The sequence below is a fragment of the Spermophilus citellus genome, assembly GCF_964194105.1.
Source record: "Spermophilus citellus genome assembly, chromosome: 4".
Taxonomy (NCBI): Eukaryota; Metazoa; Chordata; class Mammalia; order Rodentia; family Sciuridae; genus Spermophilus; species Spermophilus citellus.
Window position 1 is genome coordinate 106633113 of NC_138185.1, and position 12595 is coordinate 106645707.

The 12595-nt window shown below is 39.7% G+C and overlaps 1 protein-coding gene, 1 long non-coding RNA gene and 1 pseudogene across 3 annotated transcripts in view; 1 reads left to right on the forward strand and 2 right to left on the reverse strand.

Annotated features, from left to right (window-relative positions):
• LOC308647035 overlaps positions 1 to 12595 on the forward strand; it is an 83061-nt gene that overhangs the window by 32709 nt on the left and 37757 nt on the right. The window lies entirely within an intron of this gene.
• PPCDC (phosphopantothenoylcysteine decarboxylase) overlaps positions 2324 to 12595 on the reverse strand; it is an 85356-nt gene continuing 75084 nt past the window's right edge. The window contains exon 8 of the transcript XR_014021566.1: positions 2324 to 2897. The gene's annotated coding sequence lies outside the window, so the exon portion shown is untranslated. The remainder of the gene's footprint in view (positions 2898 to 12595) is intronic.
• Positions 8911 to 10047, reverse strand: LOC308648361 (acylphosphatase-1-like; annotated as a pseudogene). Its single transcript has one exon. The product of its transcript is annotated as an acylphosphatase-1-like (transcript).

Sequence of the window (12595 nt, forward strand, 5' to 3'; positions counted from 1 at the left end):
GCTAAGTTTCTGAGGCTAGCCTCAAACTTGTGATCCTCCTGCCTCAGCCTCCCGAGTCACTTTGGTACAGATGTGTACCAAAGTTCCAGGTTTATACTTTCTTTCTTTTTTTCAGTTTGTGTAACTGCAAGTGAATCTATAATTATTCCAACTCAAAAAGCTTAATTAAAAAAACTGACTCCCAGTAAGAAGTTATTATCAAAATAACAAGTGTTGGTGAGGAAGTGGAGAAATTGGACCGTTTCTGCACTGTTGATGAGAATGTAAAATGGTGCAGCCACTATAAGAAACAATGTGGCTGTTCCCCAAAAATTAAATATAGAGGTGGGCTGGATGGTGCACATCTGTAATCCCAGCCACTTGGGAGGCTGAGGAAGGAGGATCACAAGTTGGAGGCCAGCCTCAGCAACTTAGTGACACCCTGTCTCAAGATTAAAAAAATAAAAATGGCTGAGGATATAGGTCAGCGGTATAGTGGCCCTTAGGTCAACCTCCTTCACTGAGGGGAGAAAAACCACTAAATACAGAATAATCATATGATCCAGCAATACCATTTCTGGATACATAATCCAAAAGAACTGAAAGCAAGACTTGAAGAGATATTTGCACACCATGTTCACAGCAGCACTCTTTGTGATGGCCAAGACCAAAAAGTAATGCAGGTGCCCATCAAGGGATAAATGGATAAGTAAATGCAACATACACACACAATAGAATATTGCTCAGCCTTAGAAAGGAAGGAAATTCAGACATATGCACAACATGGACATTTACTAAGTGAAATAAGCCAGTCACAAAGACAAATACAATATATACGTGTGTGTGCTGTGTGTGTAGACATTAAAATAAAAACGTGTTTTTAGAAAAATGGCTTTAAACAAACAAACAAAAACCCCAAAAAACAAATGTTATGGTTCCATTCATATCTAAAGTAAATTCATGGAAACAGAACATAGAATATTGGTTGCCAAGGCTGGAGGAAGTGGGAGATGGGGAGTTGTTCAACAGGTATCAAGTTTCACTTATGCAATATGTAGAAGTTCCGGAGATCTGTTGCACAATAATGTGAATATACTTGACACTACTGAACTGTATCCTTAGAAATGGTTAATTGGATAAAATTTGGCTGGGGACGTAGCTCAATGTTAGGGCACTCACCTAGTATGCATGAGGACTTGAGTTTAATCCCCAGACCCTCAAAAAATTAAAATAAGAAATAAAGGGGCTGGGATTGTGGCTCAGCAGTAGAGCGCTCGCCTACCACCGGTGGGACCTGGGTTTGATCCTCAGCACCACATAAAAATAAAGGCATTGTGTTGTGTCCATCTACACCTAAAAAATAAATATTTTTTAAAAAATAATAAATAAAAAGATAAATTTTATGTTGTATATATTAAAACACACATACACATATATGAAACTGGAGGAAAGCTAGCTGAGAGAGAGGGAAGGTCATCATGGTCACAGTGAGATTTGGAGGGAGCAGACCAGAGATAGAGGGGTCCCCTAGCAGGATGCTCCTGTCGTCCTGGCAAAAAATGCTGAGACTCAATCAAGGCAGTGGCATGGGTCTGAAAAGGTTGCGATACAGTTATTGGTTTAAATCTTTGCTCCCCAGCGATAGAATTATCCACCCACTCCCTTCTCAGGGTGGGTGGACCAAATTTTTCCACCTTTTGACTTTGCACTTAGCCATGTGACTTGTTTTGGCCTGTAGGAAATTCATGAGGTTTTGAAATGTGGTTGATCAGTCAGTCGAGCCCTCACACCCAGCAGCAGCCTGCCAGAGTGAGAACAGGCTGCAGACACTGCTGCCCCTTTAGCCTTCGTCAAGGAATGAGACTTCAGGAACAGGCCATATGTCCTGCCCAGAGATAGGGGCATTGGAAAACTTTATTACAGAAAATCTCAGGCATAAACAAAAATGGAGAATAATACAATGAATCTCTGAGTACCTGTGTGTCACATGATCAGCCTTATTTATCTCTGTGTCACCCACTCGTCCCTCAACCCTTGGGTTATTTTGAAGCAAACTCAGGCTTCCTAGGGGTGATGTGCTTCCATGGAGGACATGTAATTTTTGCGACGTTTGCAGCTATTGCCTAGCTTCAGAAAGGGTTGCAAAATAATATTTAGCTGCATTCTCTCTCTCTCTCTCTCTCTGTCTCTCTCTCCTTTGGCAGTACTGGGGATTGAACCCAAGGTATTCTACCACTGAGCAACATTCCCAGCTATATCTTTTGCTAGCCTGCATACTTCTGCAAAGTGAAACTTTTCCTCATAATTAGTTACCCTGATAAAAGAATGAGTACTTAATGCTTTCCCTTACTTACCGGTTGCTTACTCCTGAGATGACAAGTGAGTTATTCCTTTAAATGTATATGAACTAGTAGATTTAAACCTGTTTGATGGGTGTCAATCTATTGTAGTTATTAATTTTGCTAATGCTCAAATAATTCTGCCTTTAGCTGGTGAAACTGTTTCCTGTGTCCTTTTGACACGTCCTCTCAGTGTATCTTGGCATCCCGTTTCGTGGTATAACAGGATATCTAGGACTCATTCACTATATTTCCTTATCCACATTCTGAAGTCATTTTTGCACCATAAGTGCTTGGTGATTGATGGAAGTTCATCGGTAATGGGAAAAATGTTGACTTCCTGTTTGAGTCTTGCAGAACCACACAGATCGTGATGTCACTTGCAGATTAGGGATTTTCAATGGGACCCAGGTGCCTAGAGAAGATTCTGCCTGGTGTCTCTGCAGGTCCACTTGCCCTTGCCCCCTTGTTCTGTACACTTTTATCAACACATCCTGGGTAAAATGCAGGTCTGTGGGGCCATAAGAGAAGTTCTCTGGCTTCTGAGAGCTTCTGAGGTGGACAGATGAGTTCCTCCTCCTGAAATGATAAGAGCATGGCGGGAAAAAACTTGGAGGGTACCAGGCGAGGGCAGACAATTTTGGCCATTCTACAGGGCCTTGGGGACTTTAGTAGTGCAGCCCCAGCACACAGGAAGGGTAATCAACATTGCTGCTGGTAGCCATGGGTATCTAAAGACAATGACACTACCAAGGACCCAGCCAACCTCAAGCTTTCTCACAGTTTAAGGCACAAGTTAGCAGAATCATGGAGTCACTTTCCTCCCTCTGTGCCTCTGCATGAGAAAACGCCTGTCTTCTGCAAACATGGATGTGGCCGAGATGAGGAATGTATGTCTTTTATTTATTTCATTATTATTTTTAAATTTTATTATTTATTTATTTTGTTTTTACAGTACTGTGACTCAAACCCAGGACCTCTTTCCTGCTAGGCAAGTGCTCTACCACTGAGCTACATCCCTAATCTATGTGTGTACTCTTGCTGCAGGCTGCTCAGCCTGTGAATGCAACCCCTAGAGCCCCACATACATACACACTTGGGCACTTGCTCATGGAAAGCACAGTGCATGGGCTCAAATAAATAAGCACATTTATATATGCAGTGACACACAGCAGACACCTAACCCAGGCACACAGAGCTAACAGAAGAGAAGATTTGGCCCTGCATTGAGCAGAGAAGACCTGTGTTGAATCTGGGTTCTTTCACTAGGCCACCTGTCTCTGGACCTCAGTTCACTAATTTATTAAACTAGATGTTGGCCTTGACGTTCCTCTGTCTCCAGGATCCTTGCCCATGCTGATAATAGGTGCACATACTCAATCGTCCTGCAAAAGGACTATGCCAGCTATGCCCTAGTTCCCCCAGAGTCTTGGAGAGACCTCTTCCCAGCCTCCCCATCCCCCACATTTTAACCAAAAAAAGCCCTGTATTTTCTGGATGCCCTTAGACTACAACTTGCTTTTTACCTACAGCACTCAAGGCTTGTGGCTCAGTAGTAGAGCACTTGCCTAGCATGTGTGAGGCACTGAGTTCGATTCTCAGTACCACATATAAATGAATAAAATAAAGGTAAATCAACACATAAAAATATATATCAACTTTATTTATTTATTTATTTTTTTTTAGGGCTAGGGATATAGCTCAGTTGGAAGAGTGCTTACCTTGCATGCACAGGCCCTGGGTTCAATACCGAGCACCACCACCACCAAAAAAAAAAAAAAAAAAAAAAAAAAAAAAAAAAAAAAAAAAAAAAATTAAAAAGAGTGAAATGCCCACTGGGTGGCCCCCAGGCTGGGACATGGGGGCAGATAGCTCTGACTTGGTAACCTGTGACTAGGCCTGGGTTTCTACCCACTTCTACAAAGCACCAGCAGAGACAGTCACCAACTCTGTAAAGATAAAGGAGAAGGGAGGGCTTTTCTGAAGAAAAGCATACTATCCAGTGAAAGTAGGGAAGGTCTGGAATAAATCCTGGCTGAACAATTTACATGCTTTGTGGCCTTGGGCAACCTCCCTAGGGCAAAGTTTCCTCATCTGTAAAGTGGGAACCAGAGTGACAATCCTGTGATGATCCTGAGGACTCACTGAGATAGTGACCATGAAAAATACAGCAAGTGTCTGGCACATAGCAGGTGTTCAAAAGCTTGTAGCTGCTGCTGCTGCTATTATGATTAACGGGCCTATATTGCAAAACAGTACACAAACGTGAATTCTACAAAAGGGACGTTTGATTTCAATATTCAGGAAAATGTGAAAAATAATTTTTAAATTTTTAAAGTGCATGTGTAAGCATTTTGATAATAATGACCATTTGGGGCTGGGGTTGTGGCTCAGAGGTACAGCGCTTACCTAGCATGAGTGAGGCACTGGGTTTTGATCCTCAATACCACATAAAAACAAAAATACAGATATTGTGTCTACCTACAACTAAAAAAAACAAATATTTTTTAAAAAATGACCATTTTTTCCCTGTACCTGGTAATATGCAAATCGTCTGAGTAGAGAAACTACTCCCTAAAATAACAAATAAAACATCAAAACTTGTCTGTATTAGTCAGATACAGTAATGGAAACATTACTGTAACAAAACTCCTGAGATAATTAACTTATAAACTTATAATTAACTTATAGCTCAGTGGTAGACAGCTTGCCAAGCATGTGTGAGGCACTGGGTTCAATTCTCAGCACTGCATATAAGTAAATAAAATAAAGCTTAGCTGGGTGCCATGAATCCCAGCAGCTCGGGAGGCTGAGGCAGGATGATTTCAAATTCAAAGCCAGCCTCAGGAACTTAGAGAGGCCCTAAGCAACTCAGTGAGACCCTGTCTCTAAATAAAATATAAAAAAGGGATGGTTTCGTGGCTCAGTGGTTAAGTGCCCCTGGGTTCAATCCTTGGTGAGAGAGAGAGCAGCTTATGATAACTCACAGTTTTGGAGATTTCAGTCTATGGTCAGTTGGGTCTGTGGTTAGGCAGCACATCATGGCAGAGGTGTGTAGTGGAGGAAAACCATTCACCCATGGCTGGGAATGAAGGGTCTGGAGTCCCATTACCTCCTTCGAGGACACATCCTCAAATGACCTAAAGCCTCATACTAGGACATAGCTCTTCAAGTATCTACTGACTCTTAATTGTGCCAAACTGGGAACCAAGCATTTAACATGTGGGCCATTGGGGTACATTCCAGATTCAAACTGTAAGCAAAAATAACCAAAACAGTCTTGGCACCAAAATGAAAGCACAAACAATAGGAACGGGAGCAGACTTCATGGATCAGCAATGCTTTTTATTCAGTAGTGGAGTCAGGCATCTGAGGGGCTCACTTTCTGGTAGAAAATGGCCCCTGAGGGCTGAGGGTGTAGCTCAGTGGTAGACAGCTTGCCAAGCATGTGTGAGACACTGGGTTCAATTCTCAGCACTGCATATAAGTAAATAAAATAAAGGTCCATTGGCAACTAAAAAAATTAAAAATAAAAAGAAAGAAAGAAAGAAAATGGCCCCTGATTACAGGAGAGGTAAGGGTTTATATAAGTTACACTGGGAGGCGACCTAGTCTTTGAAGACTTTAACAGGACGTGGGCAAAAGGTTGCAAACATCTGGAATTTGTTTTTACTAGGCACGGGGTTTTTATTAGGCAGTGTTTTTACAAGGCAGTGACGGAGGGTTCAGAGTTCAGGGACCAGTGCTCAAGTGACCTTCAGGGGTCATTGTATTGTCACAGGGACAAGATTGATGTGTAGTTTCACTGTTACTGGGAGAGAATTTACTTGGGAAAGGATCCATCTTCCCAGGGACTGCTATCTTTGGATTGATAGTTATCTCCTTTCCAGGGTTTGTGTTTTGTCATTGAGAAATTATTTATTGGAAGGATCAAAGTTTTGGCTTCTCTCTGCTCCCTCCTTGTGGATCACACACTATCTTTCAGTGTGTGGGAGGGTATGTTATTATTTCCATATCCTTCACAAACTACATAATGTTAAAGCACAGACAAACTAGAGGTTTTGTTGTTACTGTTGTTGTGTATTTTTTTTAAGTTTGTTTGTTTGTTTGTTTTAAGACTGGGTCTTGTTGCATTGCTAAGGCTGACCTCCTTCCTCAGCCTCCTGAGTAGCTGGGATTATAGGCGCGGCCACCATGCTCAGACCAACTGGTGCTATATAAGCGAGTCATTGAGAAACCAGAATACCAATAGAGCAGGATCCTTCAGGGTATGCCTATAGGAGAGTCCATGCTCTCCTGAAGGTCTGAGTGATAGATGGTCATGTTGTCAGGTAACTCCTAGGCACTGTTGTATTTTATATTCTTATTTTTTGGTGAAAGGGACGACTGGGGGATTGAACCCAGGAGCATTTTACCACTGAGCTATATCCTCAGCTCTTTTCATTTATTATTTTTATTTTTATTTATTTATTGGTACCAGGGACTGAACCCAGGGGCACTTTACCACTGAGCCACATCCCAGCCCTTTTTATTTCTTATTTTGAGACAGGGTCTCACTAGGTTGCTTACAGCCTTACAGACCTATCAAAGATCTCCTTGATAAGGCAATCTTTTACTGGTTTTTCCTCATTCTTTGTTTCTTTCTGTCCATTTTTCACTCTTGCTCCTTGAGATCACTTCCCAAATTAATTACATGAAACTTTTGCCTGAGGCTTTGCTTTTAGGGGAATGAAAAAAAAATCAGGAAAGGGGAGAAAAGGCCTCAGGTCTGACCCCAGAAAAGAGGTTATCAAAGATATCTCCCCTCTTGCCCCTAGACACCTGGCAGAGGTAAACAAAAATCCTCTGTGGAAGAATCTATTTTAAACACAGATTCAAATAATTCTCACAAAGAATTACAAGGAATATGAGCTCATAATAAAAGATCAATAAGCTCATGAGGAAATAAACCACAGAGTACATGAATTAGCTGAAACAACGAATGACAAGATAAGACCCACAAATACCACATAAAATAGAATGATGAGACAGAATAAAAAAGAAAGTATTTTAATATGTTTATAAAGAAGTGAAAGAGGATGCTGAAAATATGAAGACAGAAAAAGAAACTAATAAAATTAGGTAGGCATATTTGAAGATAAACCAGACAAAACTCCTAGAAATGACACTGAAGTAATTAAAAATTAAAACCTTCAAAAGAGAAGTCAAAAAACAGAATAGACAAAGTTGAAGAGAGAATAGTAAATTGAAATGTAAAGTTTAAGGAATTACAATAATTCAGCAAAAAAGATTTTTAAAAAAGATGAACTATGAAAGAGAAGTTAAGAGGCATGGGAAAAAATTCAACATTTATTCATGATAAAACCTCTCAGTAAACTAAGAATTGAATAGAACTTCCTCAACTCAATGAAAGACAGTTACAAAACAAAACAAACAAACAAAAAAACCCAACAACAACAATCTACATCTATTGCCATATTTCTGGTAAAAGACTGAATGCTTTCACTCACATTCAGGAACAAGCATAGAAGTCCACTCTCATCACTCTACTCAGCATTTACTGGAAGTCCTAAACAGTGCCTGAGTCAAGAACAATAAATGAAAGGGCTGACAGAGTGTAAGGGAAGAAACAAGACAGTCTCTGCTCCTCAAAACCTCAAAGGACGAGGCAGGGAACCACCATATGGGCATAGCTATGCCACTGCTTAGTATTGATCCTGAAGAATTAAAGTCATCACACTGATACATGCTACCCATGTTTATAGCAGCACAATTCACAATAGCCAAACTATGGTACCAGCCCAAGTGTCCACCAATGGATAAATGGATAAAGAAGATGTGGTATACATATACAATGGAGTTTAACTCAGTCATGAAGAAAATAAAATTATGTCATTTGTAGGAAAATGGATGGATCTAGAGACTATTATGGTAAGTAAAATAAGCCAATCTCAAAAGGTCAGGAGTTGTATGTTTTCTCTCATATGGAAGCTAGACAGGAAAAAGGAAAAGAAGGGTGTGTGTCAGGTGGAGGGGGCAAGGATCTGATGAAAAACAAAGGGAAATGGGTAGAGGAAAGGGACCAGACAGTAAGATGTGGGGAAGGAAGGGGCAAGTGCTGGGGAATGATATTGGCCAAATTATATTGGTATAATATATACACCTACAAACATGAAACAACAAATCCCATCATTATGTATAACTACAATGCACTATTTTAAAAAAGTGGAAAGAGAAAAAGAAAGGCTATTTCTGCTAGCAGAACATATAATTGTCTACATAGAAAATCACAAAGACTCTAAAAAAACCTATCATAATAAATGACCTTAGCAAGGTTACAGGATACATGGTCAACACAGAAAAACAAATCAATTATATTCCTACAGATTAGCAATGAACAACTAAAATGAAAAATTTTAGCTGGGCATGAAGCTGCATGCCTATAATACCAGCTACTTGGAAGGCTGTGGCAGGAGGATCTCAAGTTTTAGGCCAACCCTGGGCAATTTAGTAAGACCCTGTCTTAAAATTCAAAAATAAAATAAAAAAGGCTGGGGGTGTAGCTCCATGTTAGAGCACTTACCTAGCATACATGTGGCCCTAGTTTCAATTCCCAGTACAATGAAAAAATGAAATAAATAAATAAAATGGGGGACTGGGGTTATATAGCTCAGTGGCAGAGCACGCCTAGCATGTGTGAGGCCCTGGGTTCAATCCTCAGCACCACATAAAAAACAAAGAAATAAAATAAAGGTATTGTGTCCATCTACGATTAAAAAAATTTCCTAAAAAATAATAAAGAAGGGGGCTGGGGCTATAGCTCAGTGGCAGAGCACTTGCCTATCATGCATAAGGCACTGGGGTTTGATTCTTAGCACCACATAAAAATGAAAAAACAAAGCAAAACAATAAAATAAAATAAAAGCATTCTGTCCATCTATAACTATACTAAAAAAGCCTGATTTAAAAAGATAATAATAATAAATAAAATGGAAAATTAAAAATAATACCAATTACAATGGCATAAAGAACATGAAATACTTTGTACAAATTTAATAAAACACTTAAGATGGGTATGCTAAAACAACAAAATATTGACTAAAAGATATCTACATAGTATTTGTGGATTGGAAAATTTGTATTTATTTTATTTATTTATTTTTTTGGTACCATGGATTAAACCCAGGGGTGCCTAAACACGGAACCACATCCCCACATCCCCAGCCCTTTTTATTTATTTATTTATTTTTTCTAATGTGTTTTTGTTCGTTAGAATTGTGTAAAGTTGTATTATATCACACATGTAACATGCAGTACTAAATATCTGACATAAAAATAACTGATTCTAATATTTAACACAGAATAGTTCTATCTCTATTAATAATAAAACCAAAACTGAGTTTTTCTTGGAAAATTGAAATTCAGGCCATTATTTCACAACTTGGAAATCAGAGTAATCCAACTTCAAGATGACTTTCTCATTGTTGAAATTTGCTCTGTCACTGTATGATATGGGACTTCCTCTTATCTCAAGCCATCCCTGCATGCATACACCTTGGAGATGGGACCTTTGCAATCATCCTTGCACTGTGCCTGGGTCAGTGTTCTGGACCCAGTCTACCAATCCTAGCTTTGTACCCTCAGCCTGAGTGTACTTGCAGAAAAACACCCCTTACACCTTCCCAAAAATGTCATAATCCATTGATATCAAGGTGTTCCCTTCTGCCATGCTCAAACCTTCTTTGTTCCCCCAACAGTGGGCCGAGTCATACTGGTGGCCACCAAGCCAACCACCCAGTCATGAAAATGGCTGCTCCCAGAAATTTTTTTTTTTTTTTGCAGTTGTAGACGGACAGAATGCCTTTATTTTATTTTTTTTATTTTTATGTGATGCTGAGGATAATAATAAATAAAATGGAAAATTAAAAAATAATACCACTTACAATGGCATAAAGAACCCAGCGCGGGGGCTGGGGATGTGGCTCAAGCGGTAGGTAGCGCGCCCGCCTGGAATGCGTGCGGCCCGGGTTCGATCCTCCAGCACCACATACAAACAAAGATGTTGTGTCTGCCAATAACTAATAAATAAATATTTAAAAAAAAAAAAAAAGAACCCAGCGCCTCACACATGCTAGGCAAGTGCTCTACCACTGAGCCACAGCCCCAGCCCTCCCAGAAGTCTTTATTATGTTTTATTTTGAGACAAGTTCTTACTAAGTTGCTTAAGGCCTTGCTAAATTGCTGAAGCTGGCTTTGAACTCATGATTCTCCTGCCTTAGCCTCCAGAGCCACTGGGATTACCAGTGTGCACCACCATGCCCAGCCAGGAAAATCTGTGTTCTTAAATGGCCATTTCTCCCCAACTTGATTAATAGATTTAATGCAACCCCAATCAAAACCTTAGCAGGATTTTTCATACCGATCAATACAGCTGATTCCAAAATATTTTAGAAAACAGAATATCCAAAATGACTTTTGAAAAAAAAAAAAGTTGGAAGACTCATACTACTTGATTTCTACTCTTACAACAGAGACATGATATTTAAGACAGTATAGTGTTAACAAAATATAGACACATAAATCAATGGAACATAATTGAAAGTCCAGAATCAGAATCACACATATATCAATCATATAAATAGATTTTTTAATATTTATTTTTTAATATTTATTTTTTTTGTAGTTGGACTCAATAGCTTTATTTATTTATTTATTTATTTTTATGTGGTGCTAAGGATCGAACCCAGGGCCTCACATGTGCTAGGTGAGTGCTCTACCACTGAGCCACAACCCCAGACCCCCAAAAATTGATTTTTGACAAAGATGCTAAGTTAATTCAATGGAGCAACACTAATATTTTTCAAAAAATTGTACTGGAACAATTGGACATTCACTAAAAAAGAAGAAGAAGCCGCAGTGGTGGTATGAATTTGTAGTCCCAGCTACTCTGGAAGCTGGGTCAGGAAGATCATTTGAGCCAAGAAGTTCAAGGCCAGCCTGGAAACATAATGAGACCCCATCTCAAAGAAAGAAAGAAAACTTCTGCAAAAATTCTCAATAAAATTCTGGTAAATTGCATAGAAAAACATATTAAAAAGACAGTGTACCATGATCAAGTGGGTATGGCATTTGCCAGTAAACGGATGGAGTTGGAGAATATCATGCAAAGTGAAATAAATCAATCCCAAAAAAACAAAGGCTGAATGTTTTCTCTAATAGGCAGATACTAATTCACAATAAGGGGGGCGGGGCACTAGAGAAGAATGGAGTTACCTTAGATTAGATAGAGGGAAGTGAAAGGAGAGGAGGGGAGGGAATGTGGGGATAGGAAGAATAGAAAGGAACAGACATTATTACTAGACAGCAGGGTGAAGTTGCGCATATCTGTAATCCCAGCTGCTTGGGAGGCTGAAACTGTAGGATCGCAGGTTCAAAGCCAGCATCAGCAATTTAGAACAGCCCTAAGCAACAGCACAGATACTGCCTCAAAATAAAAAGTACAAAGAGCTGGGGGATGTGGCTCAGTGGGTAGGTGCCTCTGGGTTCAATCACCTGTTTAAAAAAAAAAAAGTTAAAGTTAAAAGTTTTGCTCTTCAAAATACACTATTAAGTTATAAGGTAGATGAAAAGGCAAGCCATGACTGGGCGAAAATATGGGCAATATAAATATCTAATAAAGGACTAGTATCTCAATACATAAAGAATTCTCAAAAGTTGTAAAAAAGAAAAAAAGCATAGTTGTAGGCCAGGGACTTGCAGCAGTGACAGTAGAGATGGCATGAAGAGGTTGTCAAATATTCCCTCCCCCCACACAAAAAAAAGTATAACACTGGACAAACTTTTCAAAAACGACTATAGTTAATTTGTATACTTTTATGGTGTCTCAGCATCCATTTTGGATATAAGTTGGACTTTCTCATACAGAAGCAGAGCTTGGTCACTTTGACACCATTTCCTGTTTTTTTTTTTTTTTTTTTTTTTTTTTTTTGCCTTTGCTCAGGTCTTTGGTGGGGCCCATTCTGTTATTTACCTTATTCAGCTGTTTGTGGTGACCACCTCCCCATGGGACAGGCAAATAGAGCCCACTTGACTCTCTGAAGCCCCGCATTGCTGCAGTCTGGCTGAGCACAAAATAACCGAGCCACCACAAAGCCTTGTAGATTCAAACAGCAACTCTTTATTCCCGAACTCTCACCGGCACTCTACACACACTACCTGGGAAAGATACACTCCCTCCACCGGGCTCTGTGTACCAATACTCCGAGGAACCCTGGAGA